Raw genomic sequence first — 19,750 nt, forward strand, 5'->3', positions numbered from 1 at the left:
TCTTGTCTTTTTTACTCCTTTTGTAGCCACGTCAGTCATTTTGATGTTGTTTTATTTTCTGGGCTGCATTTCAGAGAGTGACCTGAAGTACAAGATGATTTATCTTGTCTTTTATATTCAGTAGACAATTCTGTATCTCTTAGACCAGTGAGAAAGGCTTTATTGAGCAGCCCCTGTGCTCATAACTGATGCTTGTCTCCATTACTGGCCTCTGTAAAAACAAAACTGCTGTAAATGCTGAGGCCTTTGGGACATGTTTTCTTGTCCTCCCACCCCAAGGGACAAAACAGGCCCACTGCACAGGGCTTTTAAAAGAATTTTACTGGAGTGACACATCTGAAAATACTAAATAACATGCCTTGCTTGTCCCAAGCATGAAGCACCAAGATGTGTTCATTCTTCACAGTCTAAGAGAGAAGGTGTCATGTCTATAAATACCTCCTGTACCAGGCAGGAGTGAGATGTTGAGATAAGGAGCTTTGGGAGTTTAAAGAGGATAACTCTACATGGGTCAAAGCATTTTTACGGCATTTTGGATTGCTGTTACAAGAGGAGGAGGATTTAGCATGTAGAGATAACCAGGGCTGTGATTTTTCTTCCTGTTTCCTGATTGATCTCTTCTCTAATTCTCCTTCTATGGGTGTTTTCTGTGCTGTCCAGTGCTTCTTTTTTTCTGGCTTTATCTATCCCAATCTAACTTTTGACTGCATGTAAGTGTCATAAAAGAATATTCTACTTTCCCAGTTGTTTACTAGCTTACTGTTTTCAGACTTCCCAAAGGCATAGATAACATGAATATGATGATTTATTTCTTTTCCTTGAGACAAGGTCTCACTATGTAGCCCTGGCCTGTCTCTGCCAGGGTGCTAAGATTAAAGTGTGAATCACTACACCAGTGCCAAATACAATGATTTTTACTTATATTTTACTCATTTCTGCTCCTTAAATGACTGCTGTCAGTAGCTAGGTACATTAGTCATATGGTGTTCATTTGCAGGAACCTAATTCTTTTGGGACACTCTTAATGGAAGTATTCATCTCTCATAAAATTAAGAGTTATTCCTAGAGAAAAAAAAAGTGATGGCTGTGACATTTTGTTTTTCACATTGAGTGTGGGGATCCAGGGATCCTGTGGCCGGTGTCCACACTACTGGCTCCACCTGTATGAGTAAACACCATGGCTTCTCTTTAAGAGCAGAACAATTTTTATTAGCCTCTGGGACTCTGATCAGAAAATTGTCTCATCCTGGATGAGATACATTTTTGGAGAAGCTGTTTTTTTCTAACATATAGATGAACCAAACTGAAATCTACAATTGTAGTTAGTAGTCCCTCCTTTTTTAGCTTCAAAGTCATATAACCTTCACCATGTCCTATCTTAAGCACTTCACTTTTGTTACACACTACTATTAAAGCAGATCTTTTCTCTCCTTTGGGTATCAATTGTAGCAAATTTTTAATACCCTTGGAATTTCTGCACCAAACTTTTGAACCTGAGAGTGACACATCTGATTTGAGATTAAGATATTAAGAGACATTAGTACAGATATAATTGTTAATGGTACAGGAGAATGCATTTAGTTTCGGGCATATGTTCAATAAGTGGCTTCATGGTTGTCTTTTTGGACTCATATTAAAATTTACCCAAGGATTCTACTTTGAGTTTGGAATGAAGTATTTTTTTTTTAATGTAGTTGAGTTCTGTGCTGATGTGTTGGAAGGTAGGGAGCCTCTAGTATTAAATAACTATCTCTGATATAACATTTGCTTCCAAAAATAGGAGCCCATGGGATTATTTCGTTGTTCCTCTGCATTTGGGCTCCCACAAGTGGCAGTTTGTTACAGTGGAAGATTCTGTCTTCAGTTCTATGAGCAAGAGTTGCTCATCTAAGTGGGCAGCTCAGTGATGCATGGATTACAGATGCTGGTTCTCCCTAGGGCACCCCAGCTACTTTCATAACTGGTTGATGTTTTCCTTTAGGCTAACTCTTGTCTTGAACATAAAAATCAACAAAATAGTGACTTTGTAAAAATTTTTAACCTGTTTATATGTCTTCTTTTGGAAGTGACAGAAACAGAGAATTCATCAAGAATACACACACACACACACACACACACACACACACACACACAAGTACAGATATAGTTTGATATATCTGAAGGACAGACAGAAAGTAGGGATGAGAATCTTTGGTGTTGTTCTGTTCTCACTTCAGCTTTTCTCTTTTAGCTACTGCTTCCCTTTGCCTTCGACAATATTTGCTTTATGTACACATATGGGTTTCTGTGGTACTGAATGAACAGTTGCACTGAGTACTGAGTGGTACTCTCTATTTGAGTAATTTACAGATTATAGCTTTAGAAAGATGTAGGAAAGAATTCTCACTGTGAATCTATGAAGATATTCACAACCTAGACCAGAACACAGGTTTTTGATATTTATGATTCATTATGACTATCACGATGCTCTGTTAGAAAGCAGGAGTTGCAGCCATCAAAGTCATCGAGTGGCCTTTTATAGAGGGCTGATACATTGACAGGGGCCAGTTTCAAACTGCTTCCCAACTCTTTGTTGGACTCCAAGAAAATAGGAGATTTGTGAATACAATCCAATGCAGAAAAAAAAACCCTCATTCTGTTTATTTTGATATAGGTCATTCTGAGGATCAAGCCAATAATTTTTTTCTTTTGGAGTTTTTATAACCAGATATACCAAAGAAACGTCACTGTATCTTGGTCTTTAAATAAAGTTAGATTCCAATGTGAATAATAGGAGACCTCTGAGAGCTACATGTTTGTTATCTAGAAAAATTATAGTTCATAGTAAATTTCCCAAAGGATCATCATAACTAGTCAATAGTTGAAGTAATTTCAGTTTTTGACGTATTGAATTAAACAAAGGAAAAATTGTTTTTGTTTGATTTTGGTTTTCCCTATGGTAGTGCTCCTTGGAGCCTACAATATGCTAATTAACACTAAATTCCAGAGAGAGGGGTTTAGAATAAAATCCAAAATGGTATACAAACACTTGTCATCGATGTCATAACTTCAGTTATAAGAATCTGTATATGCTTATTGTTTCCAGGTTATTGGTAGTCTCTGCTTCCTGGAGTCTGGTGGTGAGGTGGTTAGAGAAGTATTTCATTAAGGTATTGGGGCTGGAGATCAGTAAGCATCTAGGATATATATATATATATATATATATATATATATATATATCTTATATTATTTAAAATTGGTTTAATTTTTTTCTTATAATGTTTCATAGGCAACACACACACACACAAATCCAGACTAAAGCACCATGTGGCTATGAGCTTTGATAATTTCCATGTGCACTGGAATATTCTATATGGCCTTTTAGAAAGTTACTGGCAAGCAAGAAGTTGAGGTCTCATGCTATAAAGCTTAGGGAACTATATACATGGAGGATGCTCAGTTATGTCCACCATCTAAACCTCTGTTCATCTTAGCACTTATATACCCAGGTTAGGACAAAATCTTAGATGAATTTCAATATGAAAACTTATCAGTAACTAAAGAAGGGTTTAAGTTACATACAGCTAAAGTAATACATTGTTTATATGTGTTCTACTTGCTTCATTTCATCCCTCTTATCTGAAATGATGTCTGTAGAATTATTTGAAAGCTTTAGTCTGAGCATGCTAGGAGCAATAGACTTGGTTAATGAAGCCTACCCTGGTCATGAGAAGAGAAACAGCCTCAAAGAAACTGGGCTATATGTTTGATACTCATGAAAAACGCAGTTATCTTTAAAGTCAATGACTAATGTAGTCTTTGGTTTTTATTGTGATTTCATCTGCTTCAATTGTTACACATTTAGCTATTGGGTTAAGGCTACATAAAAACTATTTTTTTCAAGTGCTAATTTACAGTCTCTAGTAATAAATTTTATTTTTAGGCTCTATACATAGTAAGTGGCCCAAGATTCAAATTAAATACTCTATTTTCGTGATAAATGCAAAGCTATTTTCTTTAAGCCTGTTCTCCCTGCTAAGTAAGATCTGTTGCTCCTCAAGTTCTTACACTTACAAATTCTTCCAGAAAAATCCTGTTACAGTGAATTTAAAACATATATGCAATTAGAAATCCCTAGTTGTTTGCAATTGATGGAGTCATTAAAAGTCTTTCTCCTTCCAAAAGTTGAATCACAATTTCTATGTTCTGATTACAAACACTTACTTTATTGGGGCTCTAAAGTTAAACTCCAGATTTATCTTTGGTCAGATCTAGAATTTCAAATTAATTGAATCTAAATCATATTTTCATCATATTATTGAGACTATGTAAATAAAAATTTAGTAATATATAAATAGAAAGACATCTCTTTTTATGTTTGACTCACTCAGTTTGTCAGAACAAGACAGATTCAGTATACTATAAATGACCAGTATTCTTTTTTTAAAAAAGAATGAATTCGAGTTTTGCAAGGATTTATTTAGCTGTAAATTACAATTTTTATGTGACATAACATCTGCTGGGTGCTTGTGTATACTCATTGTACATGTTTCTGTGCTAATGCTGGTACATTGTGTTTTTGGTTTTGGTATACTTTCTAGTTCCTGGTATAAATTCAAGTTATAACTTTTCCATCTTGGTAATAGAAGTAGGACAATGACCTGCAATGTAGTACCCTCAATTGTGAGTTGTATGTAATCATTTGGACTTCCTTTATATTCATCTCTTCTTATATTTAAATGAATGGCTCTGACTGTTATAATAAGGTTTGTATCATAGCTATGTAATGTAAAAATTCAACATCAACCATAGCTCTGCTGTAAGTTCAGCGCTGTTGCTGTATAATTGAGACTCTGCATCTGAAGACAATAAAAACCTAAATCAAATATGTGTACAGAATATTGTTTCCTCATTCTTATATTAGTAAAGATAAGAATGGGAAAAGCAGGCAGTAAAAACAAAACCAGACAAGTTTGTGTCAGAGCTGTTTGTAAGCTCATGCTTACAGTCTTAATGTTTATGTGTTTGCTTTCACAATACTTTCTACAGAGCATATTCTCTGAAGCACAGGACAGACCACATGATAGCATGACAGATAATCTTTTTTGAAAGCAGCGGTGCTATCTTTCATAGTTCTCTCCCTGAAAATCCTCCATTGCTCTAGAATACATCAATTGTTTGTAATAATTCTGTCTATTTTAGTATTTGAGTGAGATGAGTTGGATTCTAATATTTTGGTTATTGGCTATTGGCACATAACATCCTTGAATATGTTTTTCTTCCTTTGAATTGCTTTTCTTGGCTCAGCCATGAAGTCTTTCACATATCCACTAAAATTTTGGTGAAGCAAAATGAATCATCAACTTTCATCCAAAGTTTAATTGGCTCTGAGATGTCCAGTCATTGCAATACAGGGCCAACCTTGGGAATTTTCACCTTAAAGAACAAGAAAGTAGAGTTTTTGAGTAATAAGCAGAACTATAAAACCTTACAAGATACTTTCATAACAGAACTTGCTGCTAGCCAATTAATTGTACATGGATAATGTGTGCCTGTTTTCAGCCTGCATCAGGAATGTTTTCTGTTTGCTCCTAGAGTGTGACAGAAAATAATAGAAAAATACAGAACCTTTAGCTTTCACATGGATTTATTAAAGTGCTACTGAGTATTCTCTCTTTCCCTACCTCCCTCCCCTGTCCTGCTCTCTTCTTCCCTCCATCTTTTCTCCTCTTCCCTTCCTTACTTCCACATCTCTCTTCTTATCCTCCTCTCCTTTTTTCCTCTCTCAGGTTCCCATTAATGATGGGAACCTGAGTCATTCATGCATTTCATTTCAATTCCCACCAAGGTCAGAGAATTTTGTGAGTTAAAACATGCTAGTATTCACCAATAGCTATTGAGGCTTATGACATATACATTGGCCTGGATAGTTATATTGTGTTTGTCTTCAACTAGAGTAGACTTTGTTTTTTTTTTTTTAATTAGTTACCAAATTCAACTTTCTGGGATGAACATAAGAGAGACTTTATTGGTTCACTTCAAATCAACAAGTGAACTGAGAGTAGAGACTAAATTCTAAAACTTTGTTTTGGCGTAAATTCTTACATAAGACAACAGTGAGAGCTGTGAAAATAGTTGCTGTTTCTTACCATATGACTGTGTAAACACTTCACATGCTCAAGTTCTTAGAACAATAAAAGATGAATCAGTAATAATTACCTAGGTTTTAAACAGATTACAAACTGAGATCTAGGCATGATTTATTTTCATTTTTATTTAAATCATCATTATTTTATTTTCAGGTTTTTGTTGTTATTTTAGTTTTCTTTTTAAATTTGAAATTGAGAGTCTTATGCATGCTAGGCAAGTGCACATACCACTGAGCCGTACACCCAGGCTTAGAAAATGGGACCTAGAAAGTATAAAGAATTTGCCTATGCTGGACCTGGTGGCACAAGTTTGTAATTCCAGCATCTTGAGAGGCTGAGGCAGGAGGCTCACAGTTTAAAGTCATACATATACTAGACAACTTAGACTCTGTTTCAAGACACAACTAATACAGAGAAAAAGAGGACACAGTCTCATGAGTAGGACATTAACCTAGCCCTGGATTCAGTCTCAGGAGAGACAGAGAGAGAGGAAGTGGGAGAGGGACAGAGTTAGAAAGAAAGAGAGGAAGAGAGGGGGAGGGAGAGGGAGAAAGGGAGAGAAGAAGAGGAAGAGGGGGAGAGAGGGAGAGAGAAAAAGAGAGGGAAAGAGGGGAAGAGGGGAAAATGGGGAGAGAATAAATTAATATCTCAGGTTATACAATGAAGTGATGGTGGTTTGGGGGGCATGGTGTGGATTTGTCTCCAAGATCCTCATTCTTTATGGGTCATGTATTTTCTAATAGATGACTTAAAAACTAGTATCAAACTTAAATATTCTCCATAGAGCACAAAGCCTTCATTTTTAACTTTATTGTAGAGGATCGAACTCTTTTACAATGTGGTGCATGAGATATAAAACACATCATATTAAATCTAGTAACAGCTACTAATATATTAACATAGGTAGTCCTTCCAGTCTTAAAAGTCTACAAGCATAAAAACAGTATAGTTGAAACCATGTCCCCTTGGAATAGGCTTAAACTGCTTTTTAAATACCAAAGCAATTTCATTTCATATCCGCTTATCTTTCCAAATAAAGACCCACTTTCTCCAGATAATCATATGGCATATGTATTTGAAAAGAAGCAGGTACTCTTATTGAAAGGGTTTCATGTTTTTTCAATCCAAAAAGCAGTGCCCATCTAAATGAAATACACATTTTCATTCTCTCCTCTTCTATAAGCTGAGTGCTATAGTTTGAAAGTGGGGCTTAATTTGAGAAAACATGCTATGAATATTTACTACCATAAGTAATTAACACAAATTTCTCTTGTCAAAATGAATACATTTGTTGAGGTATTTTTGCTTTATTTTGCAGACTTGTTCCATTTTATCATGAATTTGCAAAATTCACAAAGGGTGTCTAGTCATTGGTATTATTAACTAAATACTGTGGTACCATATACTTAGGAAAGGGACTAGAAGTGGGAATGGCATATCAGACAAAATGAGCAGAGAAAGTCTGTTCCTACAAACACCCAGTTGAAAATAAGGCCATGCATCAAGAGGCCAAAGCAAGAGGCAGCAGCATCATTGTTGCCAGCATCATTATTGCCATTCTTTATCCATAGTGACTGCAATAGTACCTTTCAAAAAGACCACCATTGGAAAAGTATTCAAATGAAATACTTGTATAATTCAGAGACAAAACTGGCTTGCTCCCTCCAAGTACAAGCAAAAGAATGTAAATCTTGACCAGATGCCCTGTTTCTGAGCAATGGTAGGTAGTAGGGTGCCAAGGTGAGCACTGGATGAAGAGATGCAAATTTTCTAGGAGATGGAAATAAATATCTTACCACATAGTGTCTCAAAAATGAAGAGTTCAGTTAAGAGTCTTGAAATACAAGAGTGACTCATCTATAAATGATGCTAATATTTCTGAATGTGTAAAGAAAAAGGAAATAATGTCGAAGGAGGTCATATTGTAAACAGTATTCTTAGTATGAAACATTGAGAAGCAAGAGTCTGCCATTGGTTGGGTAACTATTAATTCTGGAGCATCGCTTTAGAGAGTATAAGTGGTGCATAGAGTTCACGGGCTACTAGATAGTATGTTTAAACATTTTTGAAGCATCATTTGTTACTAGAAGTCCAGAGCTGCTGTGATCATCTAGGCTGAAAGTGTTGAAATAAAGTAGCAATACATGAATGAAAACTGTAAGCTAGTAGAACAAATGGGTCATGTGTCCATTATAATCTAACATTCAAGTTTGGGCTGTCAGAAGCCTGAGGAGAAGAGGAAGTATAGAAGGCAATAATGGGGAAGGAAGATAGAGACCCTTGTTTTGGGATTTGCTGAGTTTGATCACCCACTGAATATGAAGGCCAAGAATTTTAGTTAATTATTCTAACAGCAGAGCTTGGTTGTCCATGAATGAATATGTAAAATGTTTTATGTATGTGTGTGTGTGTGTTTGTGTGTGTGTGTGTGTGTGTGTGTGTAATTTTAGGAGCTTGAAATAGTATAATGAGGTATTTTATTTCCTAAATTTTTTTTTTTTTAAAAACCCAGAAATTTTTTGCTGAAGGCTGGGATTCACATTCGGGAAAATATTTGTTGAATTAAGCAGATTCCTATTATAATGAAACTAGAGAAAGAAGACTATCACAAACAACCAAGCATCTTGAATTTTACAGTGGGTAAAGGTGCTTGGGGGGGCATCAAAATATGGTGAGGACAATGGCAGCTACTCTTTATTAGTGACACTACTGCTGCCAAAGCTTTTATTAAGAGGCATTATTGTTATGTGTTACATCACTATGCTAATGCTAGCCAGCATACCTGTGAAGTGGATTATTAGTGTCTTCACAGATGAACATACCATACAAAATAGGCTTAAGATCATTGTCCAACCTACAGAGCAAGTAAGTGATGACCCTGGAAATTTCATATTTCTGGTGTGCACAGACAGCTCATGGGGCTAAATGGGCAGAAATAAAGGAAGAGGAATGAGTTTTCGTGGCTTGAGGGGAAGCAACTTTCTTGGAGCAATGGTGTAATTTTAGAGCACCCAATTTGCAAGAAGAAAGAAGGATGGGAAAAAGGAAAAGAAAATATGAACTGTTTTAAGTGCTCACAGAATAAGACTTGCTGCATTAGTTCATTGAAAAATTTACGTTTAAAAATGAATCAGCTTTTTATGTTTCAGAATAGCCTTTAAAATGAGTCAAACAGCCTGGTAGTTTAAGTGAATGATAAAAAATAAAATAAAAAGAGAGCTGGCAACTGGTGTAAAAGAACACGAAGTCTTAAAACACTTTTATTTGGAGCAAAGCATTTTCTGGGTTATTCAGTTTTTGAAAGGTTATTATTCTGAAAGTAGGACTCTCTAGGGACTTGATGGAACTCTCTTTCATTGTCCTTAGAACCGAGACTTGGCATTACTGACAGCTGTTCTTGCTATAGGTCACGTATATGGTTTTTATATAGCTAGCCCATAGGGATTGGCTTTGCACGTTCCTGTACTGGCTGGGAACCTGCAATTACTTGCTAATTAAGAACCAGAACTGCCAAGCCTCCTGTAAGAACGTTACCTGCTTTCTAGGTTTAAGGAAGCAAATTCATTAACAATGCTTAATGTTTCTTCCAGACAAGTGTGACCTTGGACGGATCACTGCCCCTTCTAAATTTATCGTCACCCTAACAGGTGGTACTAACATCTGGTCTACCTTCCAGAGTAGATGAAAACTGTCATTAAACAACGAATGAGAATGTACTGTATAAACTGCTGACAAATAGAAAGAGAGATTGCTTAAATACTTTCTAAAGCATGTAATATAATGTGGTGGGTGGTCACATACACTATGCATTAAAAATTTAAGTAATTTAAAAATAAGTTTTAAAATGTATATATTTTCTTCCACAACTCTTCCCATTCAACTTCTATTTCTAATTTTTTTTGAGACTCGATTTCATTATGTAGTCTTATCTGGCCCAGAAGTGGCTATATAAACCAGGCTGGGCTTAAACTCATATGGATCTGTCTGCTTATTTTTCTGAGTGCTGAGATTAAATGCAAGTCCCCAAATTCCTGGATTACTTCTAATTTTTGGTATATGCTGCTTGAGGTTGGTGTGCATATACACATACCATAATAAGGAGGCATTCTACAATTTGAGGGTTTTTTTTTCTAGTAAAAATTTTATCTATCCATGTTAGTGACACAACCATGTCACTTTTGAGAGTTACATAATATTTCTTATCAATGCACCATAGTATATTTCATCACTCTTTTACTGATGAATATCTGGCTCACTTTCCTTTTCCTCATAGGCAAATATTATGCAAGTAGGCTCTCAGACATGCATGAAGATATTTTGGCAAGAAAATCCTGAAAACTAGAATAAATTAGACTAGAGTATACCCATTTCAAGTTTGATAGATGCTCCCAAATTGTCCGTTAGAAATGTTGCAGTGGGTTTTACCCATTTCAAAGATGTTTATTTTCCGTTATAGTGTTATTGACCTTAAGTGTCAGTCATTTACAGGCTTATTTGAAAATCCAAGCTCTCATTTTGCTCATCACTGAATTGACTTGAGTCACTTCACTTTATTAGTAATCTCTGCTTTCCCTACTGGAGGCTGAGAAAGAAGCATTATGCCTACAGTTCCTAGGGTTTGTCTGTTGTTGACTGGACTCATGGGAACTTCATCAACAAAGAAGCTTATAAAACTAGTTATAGCAATGGTGGTGATGTAATGACTTAGATTCTCTTGCTGACAGTAATGTCCACTGGTACATAGTTTATTGTACTTTGCATTAAATTCTGAGCTCAGTTTTTTTTTTTTTTTTATTGAAATCCTAGGGTATGAGGCTGAGCACACTTGATATCAACTTCTTCATTTTGAAAGGTTCAGTGCTGAAGCTCTCCCCCAGGGTTCCTAAGAGCAATGGAATTTTATGAAAACTATGAAAAGTACATGCTGTACCCAGGGCAAAGGCTGCTAGGCTGAACTTAGCTGAAGTTCACTTTGCACCTTTCTAAACAGTCTTTCTAGCAATCCCACAGCTTCCACTCATGCTATCATTAGGCACCACACAGTCAGCTGCACTGAGGCCTTTTGTGTTTAGAGAGGATTTTAAGGACCAGTTTCTGGTTGTTGCAATGTTAAACATGACTCTGGGATAATATGGCTCCACAACTCAAAAGGTGCCAACAGTCTCAAGAAAAATACATGTAGAATAATAGTCTTTCTAAAAGAACAGTTGTGCTTGGTGGGGAGAGGGGGTCTGAGGCAATGTCTCAGTTGGTAAAAGATCTGATGGGTAAACAAGTATACCTGAATTTGGATCTCTGGTACCCACATCAAAGTCAGGCACAGTAATACATATGCCTGTACTCCCAGACTGGAGAAGCAGAGACGGACAAATGTTCAGAGCTCATTGGCTAGCCAGCCTAGCCAAATTAGTGAAGGATTGCCTCAAAAATAAAGTGAAGAATGATTGAAGAATACATTTGACATTAACCTCTGGCCTCTACACTCTAACATATTCACATGGACATGCATACCCCTATACATATGTGTATATATACTATGACCTCTCCCTCCAAAACAAAACAAAGCAAACAAACAAAAACCGAATTGTTTGGATTTTTTCTCAATAAATAAATTCATAGAGTCCATAAAGTAATGTCTTTAATAACTAGCTTCATAATTATGAACATCAAAAGATACAAAATAATCTGTTCAAATCTATGTTGAAAAGTTTGAAGATTAATACGATCAGTTCCTTGTTTACTCAAGTCTCCCTATTGATCATCTTCTTGAGTGCAGGTTTCCATGGACAGTTAGTAGTATGGAGTTGAGGAAAGTTATACTTGTCTATAGAAACCAGGAGACAAGTGAATGAAATGGGTAATGAGTACTGTTACAGAGATAGGAAATATGGAAGCAATAACAAAAAGTTGTTAGAGAACTTTCCTGGAAGAAGTAGTCCACTAGCCATCAGTTTCTGTGGTCTCCATGGTCTCTTGAGTGGAGTCAGTCTGGCTTTCAAGTTCAGGAGATGCAGGGTTTTTTCTCTGTGGAATGGATACGCATGACATCAGAAATGACTTACCTTGGTTTATCAAAGTCATTTGACTCAGGTATCCAATTATGTCCACTGCAGTTTTCAGTGATCATATCACAGTCCAGGCTGTACCTTCTAGGTATGTCCAAGTCTTCTGAAACCTTCTTGGGTCAACTGTTAGAGGCTTTGGGAATTCTGTCTGTCATAATCTTAAATATATTATTAGCAGACTTTTGGCAAGATTGAGAGCCATAAAGATTGGTTGTAACTGAATATAATTTTTTATTGAATATTTTATTTATTTACATTTCAGATGTCATCCCCTTTCCTCACCCCTACAGAAACTCCCTATCCATTCCCCCCTCCTGCTACTTCTATGAGGATGTGCCCACACTCATCCATCCACTCCCCTCTCCCTGCCCTTGAATTCTACCACACTGGGGCATCCAGCCTTCCCAGGACCAAGGACCTCCTCTCTTACCAAGCCTAACAAGGCCAACCTCCACTACATATACAGCTGGAGCCCATGGTTCCCTCCAAGCATGTTCCCAGGATGGCGGTTTAGACCCTGGGAGCTCTGGTTGGTTGGTATTGTCGCTCTTTGAATGGCGCCACACTTTGGTCTTCCTTCTTCTTGAGCTTCATGTGGTCTGTGAGTTGTGTCTTAGGTATTGTGAGGTTTGGGGCTAAAATCCTTTTATCAGTGAATGCATACCATGTGTGTTCTTTTGTGACTGGGTTACCTCATTCAGGATGATATTTTCTAGTTCCATCCATTTACCTAAGAATTTCATGAATTCATTGTTTTTAATAGCTGAGTAGTACTCCATTGTGTAAACACACCACATTTTCTGTATCCATTCCTCTGTAGAAGGACATCTGAGTTCTTTCCAGCTTCTGGCTATTATAAATAAGGTTGTTATAAACATAGTGGAGCATGTGTCCTTGTTATATGTTGGAGCATTTTTTGGCTATATGCCCAAGAGTGGTAAAGCTGGATCCTTAGGTAAATATATAACTGATAGATTGTTGTTTACTCCTTCTCAGACTTCTGACTACATTGATAGCTAAACTTTCACAGATGTAATCTGTTACCTCATTACCCAAACTCAGTTTCCATCAATTAAATGTTTCATATTTCCTCTTTTGCTATGTCACTGTCCTAATAGTATCTGAGTTCCTATAAACTTGTCTAACTTTAATAAAACATTCCACTATACGATCCAACAAAGGCTCATCTTAAACTGCTCATGTTGTTAATTCTTGAAGTTATCTCTTTTGTAAATTTATAAGCTAGAGGAAACCTACTCAGATCTATCTCTCATGGACCCAGTAGACTCTATCTCGATAAGTACATCTGCCTAAAGTTCCCACTTACTACCTATTCCAAAGATGGGATCCCTCTGGGTTTCAAATGTACCTCTTAAGAATTTTTTTCTCCCAAATGTACTTAATCTTATTCTCTACATCTTCTAAAGTTCAGGAGCATCCAAAACAGCTCCAGAAAAGCAACCTCCAGATGCTCCATTTTCTGTCACACATACAGACACTTCTACTGGACCTGTTCATTCTGACCTATCCTCAGATACCTCCACAGACCCTGGACAGCAGGAAACAGCCAACTCTCCTAAAACTGAACAAACACCCTCTCCATACCCATTTTTCTAGATTCCCTAGAGACACATCACCCCCAATGCCAGCAGGAAGTAGCCAGAAATCACAATGAGCCTATTCCTGCTTCACTATCCCCATCACCTCTTTCTAATTTTTCTTTTTAAATTAAACCAAAATGGGGGAATGTTAGAATTCTGTCTAAACTCGACCCCCATAGTTACCTGGCAACAGGCAGGTAGGCCTGGCCCACTATAAAAGGGGCTGCTTGCCTTCTCCTCTCTCTCTTGCTCTCTTGCTGTCTTGCACTCTTGCTCTCTTGATCCCTCTGTCTCCTTGCCCCTTTCCCTACCCTTCTCTCCATGTGCTCATGGGCAGCCTCTACTTCTTTACTCCCTCTCTCCCTCTCTCTGTCTCTTTCTTACTCTACTACCCTCTTAACTCCCCTGCTCATGCCCTGAATAAACTCTATTCTATAAAAAAAGAGTAGTCTATGGCATAGTTGATGGACAAGTATCAGGGAGTTCCAGAAGAAGGGGCTAGACTATCTAAAGGCATGGAGCAGCATGTCATGTCTAGGAAACAATGCTACATCTAATGGAAATGAAACTCAACAAGGAAACTGGTACATGGGTCAACATGATGGCTCTGTGGATAAATGCACTTGTCTCACAAGCCTGATGACCTGAGTTCAAGCCCTCAAGTGCATGGAGAGGCAGGGAGTGCTGACTCTACAAATTGTTCCTCTTACTTCTTCACACATGTTACAGCATGGGCCCCAAAACATATTAAGCCCCCTCAGTGCAAAGGTTAAAACACAGTGTATTATTTAAATTAAGCCCTGTATCATCCAGTCTTTTTTCTACTTCCTTTTCCATAGCTATTACCACCATTATAAATCAGAGAGTTTTCTCCAAGTGGTTAGATATCACACACACACACACACACACACACACACACACACACACCCCAAACAAATGAAAACAATAAAACATTCTATAAAACTTACTATTTTAAAGTAATATGGACACTGCTATATATTCTTAAATAACTCCTAAATATTTTTTGATAAAGTTTGAATTCATTCTCCTTTACTTGTACTGAGCAAAGAACTCACTGGGCATGTCATTGACTATCACTTGAGATGAAACCAAAGTAACAACAAAATAGCAGATGAAGATTCTAGCTCCACACTTAACTTAGAGATTGGCCATGTCTTTGTGGAATGTGGTGCAGAGATGGGAGCCAGACTTAAGCACAGGTTTTTGGGAGAGTGATGTAGTTAGTTATGGAATTTGGCTGTGGTCAGGATGAAGAATGACACTTTTCCCTAGTCTTCAGCACTGTACCCCTTGTCTGTGCTTCCTTCTGCTCTCCAGCAGTAATGTGACTGTATGATTTAGTGCCATATGCATACTGAACAAAAGGAATAGGTCAGAGTCCATAAAAGTAAACATAAATTATACATTACAACAGCCAAGACTTTCAAATACTGGAAATTACCCACCTTTGAATTTTTTTAGTGTCAATTTCCCATATAAACCTCTTATAATTTCTATTGCTTCCAGAGCTTTGAAAAATCATCAGTATCTTAATTTTAAACTCACTAACAGCTGTCTCTAGTCACTTCAACTGATCACCAATTTGAATCTTCTGTAGCCTTTACTGTCTATGTATGACAGGATACAATTCTTTACCATTTTGGATGTTTGGTTATACATTTCTTTGCTTTGTGCCAGCACTCATTGAAATTCTTTGGGATTCTATATTTAGTTTGTGTCTCATATCATCAATGAACCTTCTTCCACGTTCATAAAGAAGTATATTCTCTATAAATAAAGAAGAAAAACACTTAAAAAGTATTAGTTGAATGAATGCATACAGGAATGAAAAATTGTCAATGCTTTGCATCTTTCTACCACATATAATATTTAAACTAATTCTCTTTTGTTGGTATAACATTTGCTTAATATGTGTTTTATAGTAGTTAAACTATCTAGGAAATATTGTCCCCAAGAAATCGGGTCACTTTTTCTTCCCACAAAATGAGAATTTCTATTATATGATAATTATGGATTAGGTTTTTCTTATTTTAGTTTACAAGTTACCTCCCACTTACTTTTAAGAGCATAATTTAACCTAAATATGCATGCTATTTACATGAATCATCTAGAAACTTTTAAATTTTAATGCTCATCTTTGTGTTCATTAATTCAACTATTTTTTAGAAGTTCAATTTTGCTAGTAGCCCATTAACAAGGAGATGCTATTTATACAAGTAAAATTCCACTGAACCTTTTATGGTTTAGAAAACCATAGTGGATGTTTAGAAACCATCAGTGAAGGAACTTTATTATATAATAAACACAGACACACACACAGACACACACACACACACACACACACACACACACACACACACACACAAATACACACACATACATTTATGGTACTAGCTGGTTATGTGCTCTAAAAATAAGCTATATCCATCCCCACCAAGCTCCATATTTAGTACTTACTCCTGGTTAGCATCACTAGAATGAGAAACTTGTAAGACTTTTTAAAAATTCATTTTTATTCATGAATATATGCATGCAACTGTCTGTGTGTACATGCATTTTAGTGTAGGTGCCCATGGAAGCCAGAAGAGGGTTTCATATCTCTGGATCTGTTGTTACAGACAGTTATAAATAATCTGATATGGAAGCTGAGATCCTTGGGGAAAGGTGTAAATCTCCTAACTGCTAAGCCCATGTTTATTTAATGTTTTAACTTAATCCTACTGATTAACACTTGGGCTTACTTTTTTCATTCTTAACACTTGAATCATCTGTTTTTTTCTTTTTTTTCTGCTTATTATTATTATGTCCATCACAATACTTTTTTTAAAATTTTATTTATTTATTTATTTAATTTTATTATTATTATTATTATTATTATTATTATTATTTTATTTATTTATTTTTGGTTTTTCGAGACAGGGTTTCTCTGTATAGCCCAGGCTGTCCTGGAACTCACTGTGTAGACCAGGCTGGCCTCGAACTCAGAAATCCGCCTGCCTCTGCCTCCCAAGTGCTGGGATTAAAGGCGTGCGCCACCACCGCCTGGCCCATCACAATACTTTACGAAGAGTAGACTTCCAATTACATTCTCAACCCACTCTTACTAAAATGTAATAGCTTCTATTGCCTGGCTAATAGAATGGAAGTGGTTACTGAGTTAATTTGAATGTTTAAGCTATTCTTAGGCATCTTCAGTATTCTGAAATTTTCCATTATCTTTCAAAATGAGAATGTTAACTGATATCATTTAATTTGTGGAATAAAACTAATATGTTTATATATAATATATATAAATATATACTCATATATTTATATAATATATATTATTTGTATAAATTATATATTATTATAATAATTAATAAATTATATATTATAATAAATAATATATAATAAATATATATTATATGTATATATATAATGGGATTGTTATGTTATATGTTTTATCTATAATTAAGTCATTATTTTTGAGGGTAGGGATGATATTTTTCTCAATTTTTAGTTGATACTTCATATTTATTAGCCCCACTGTACAATGCACAATAATAAAGTCATTAGCTATTTATTTATTATTATTTTTACTGAGAAAATTTAAGATTTTTTTTAGCTGTTTTGAGATATGTCATAAATTCTTGTCAACAAATCCCTCCCTATTATAAAGAGGAACACTAAGGATGATTCTTGTAACCTATTTTGCTCCTCTTTTTCAAGCTTTTTTCATCCATGTTTTCTATCCTTCTCTACTGGTGATGACCAAGTTCTTACTCTTCAAGACATTGGCTGTTGTAGCCTCTACTGAAGGGTGAGAATATGTTATATTTGTCTTTCTTTCTTTTTTTTTAATAACATATTGTCTTCCAGGCTCTCCTTATTGTTGTAAATGATATGATTTTATTTTGTTTTATGGCTATTCCATTAAAAAAACAGGAAGAGACTATTCTATTTTATGTCTGAATAAATAGAACACACCCATTAATGATGTTTATGGATCATGTAGTATCTTACTTTAGGGATTTTTTTCTTATTATTTTTTCTTTATTCTCCTTTTGTTTTTTTTTTGTTTGTTTGTTTGCTTGTTCTGCCTATTACAAGCCTAAATACATGAAAACTAACACAAAAGTACTTACTGAGTACAGAGGAAAAAACATTACAGAGAGCTCAAGGAGATCTAGAAGATTATCTGTTTCAATCTCATCTATATTTGGATATAAAATCTCTCATTTTTATATATTTTTGCCAAGTATCCATAGCTCACTGGATACCGTTGAACACCAAAATCTTTTTAGCATTAACTTTTCCAGTATGCTGACTACTTTTAATAGTAGGACTTTTTCTAACAAATGTACTTTGAGATGAAATATATAAAAACATATATATATATCCCTTTACCCCTTAACTTGCTATGGGAAACCTCTGGTATATTAGCAGTGCCCTATGAGGCAAATGCATTTGATATTCTTCACTCATACAACATAGGTTAGCAACACATGGTGGGTTGCTATTTTTATGATCTGTATTTGAACTGAAGCAACAGAAACTTTTAGTGACCAGTACCATGAATATCAGATGATATGTTTGCTAGACCAGGAAAATATCAAAGTTTAAAATTTCAAGTAGAGTTTACACTGACTGCAGATCACTTCTGTACACTGATAATACTGAAAACTTGTAAAAGAATTCTCAAGACTTGGGGACCAGCTCTATCTTCCTTATTCATTTACATTGAATTTTAATCTAGTTCTTTCTTACTCAGTTGATGCTAACTAATTCAAGTCCTTTCATTCTCTCAATTGTATGCATCAACCATTCCAGTGCCTCTTATTATCCAGAATTAATTTTTAATTTTGTATGCTTGCAATTCAACATTGTGATCTGTAATCACCCATTATGGGAGTTACCCACTAGCACCAGGCTTGTAATAAACAGCATGAGCCCATGAGTTTATTACAAGAGATCATTCTAAAACTGAATACAGGTCTCTACAACACACAAAACACTGAAGATTGTCATTAGTGTCTGTTCTTCCTAGCTAATAGAAAATCTGATGTTTTTATTATTATGGTGACCAGAAAAGATAATGGGAGAGAATGAGTCTGATTTCAGTGCCCAGGACTTCATCATTGCTTGGATGTGTTAAAAAAATGATACTTGGAAATTGAATATTATCTTTTCCAGTAGCAAGATTGGTTTAGGCTTTTGATTATGTGGTGCTCATATTCTGGCTTTGGAATCAGGCAAAGAACATGCAATTATTTTCACTGATCAAATGAGAAATCTTGGAACAGAGGTAGGGAACAATTGAAAGAAACTACTTTCAATAAACATTTCATAGAAGTGCATTCTTTAAGTAGATTTTCAAAGATTGGGTAGATAGTAACCGTTTAGTAGATGGGAGGTAGTCTGCTTGAATCTTACATATCATGATGACTCTTGTTGGATCTGCAGGTTCATGCGACAGCACTGAGTGATTCTTATAAAGGGGTGAGGCACCAGCTGTGGGGAATTTCTGCAGTTTTTCTCAGAAACTTCGCATCATTCTTCATTTTCTGGGTAAAGCCCATGCTCTATCAACCCTGGTCACCTATTTATTTATTTATTTATTTATTTATTTATTTATTTATTTTTAATTCTTCTGGAAGGAAAAAGAGTTTTGTGGCTTAAGTGCTGCCCACAGGTTTCTTCCAAATTCTCTGTATGAAGCCATGACAATAACAAATGTCCATATAAAGATTTTTACTGTGAAATGAAATTCATTAAAGAATTACGGATAACCTTGTCCTTTAGATTTAACAAGTATTTTGTTTGTATGCATATTTATTTTACCTGTTACAAACATGACTACTTCCTGTTGAATATTTTTTTATTGGCAAGTAATGAGTTGGGACTTTGAGGATGAAGTTCTTCTTAGGTGCTCACAGTCTTTGTTTTGTGCCTTTGT

This window comes from Arvicanthis niloticus, chromosome 2 (assembly GCF_011762505.2).
Source record: "Arvicanthis niloticus isolate mArvNil1 chromosome 2, mArvNil1.pat.X, whole genome shotgun sequence".
NCBI classification, from domain to species: domain Eukaryota; kingdom Metazoa; phylum Chordata; class Mammalia; order Rodentia; family Muridae; genus Arvicanthis; species Arvicanthis niloticus.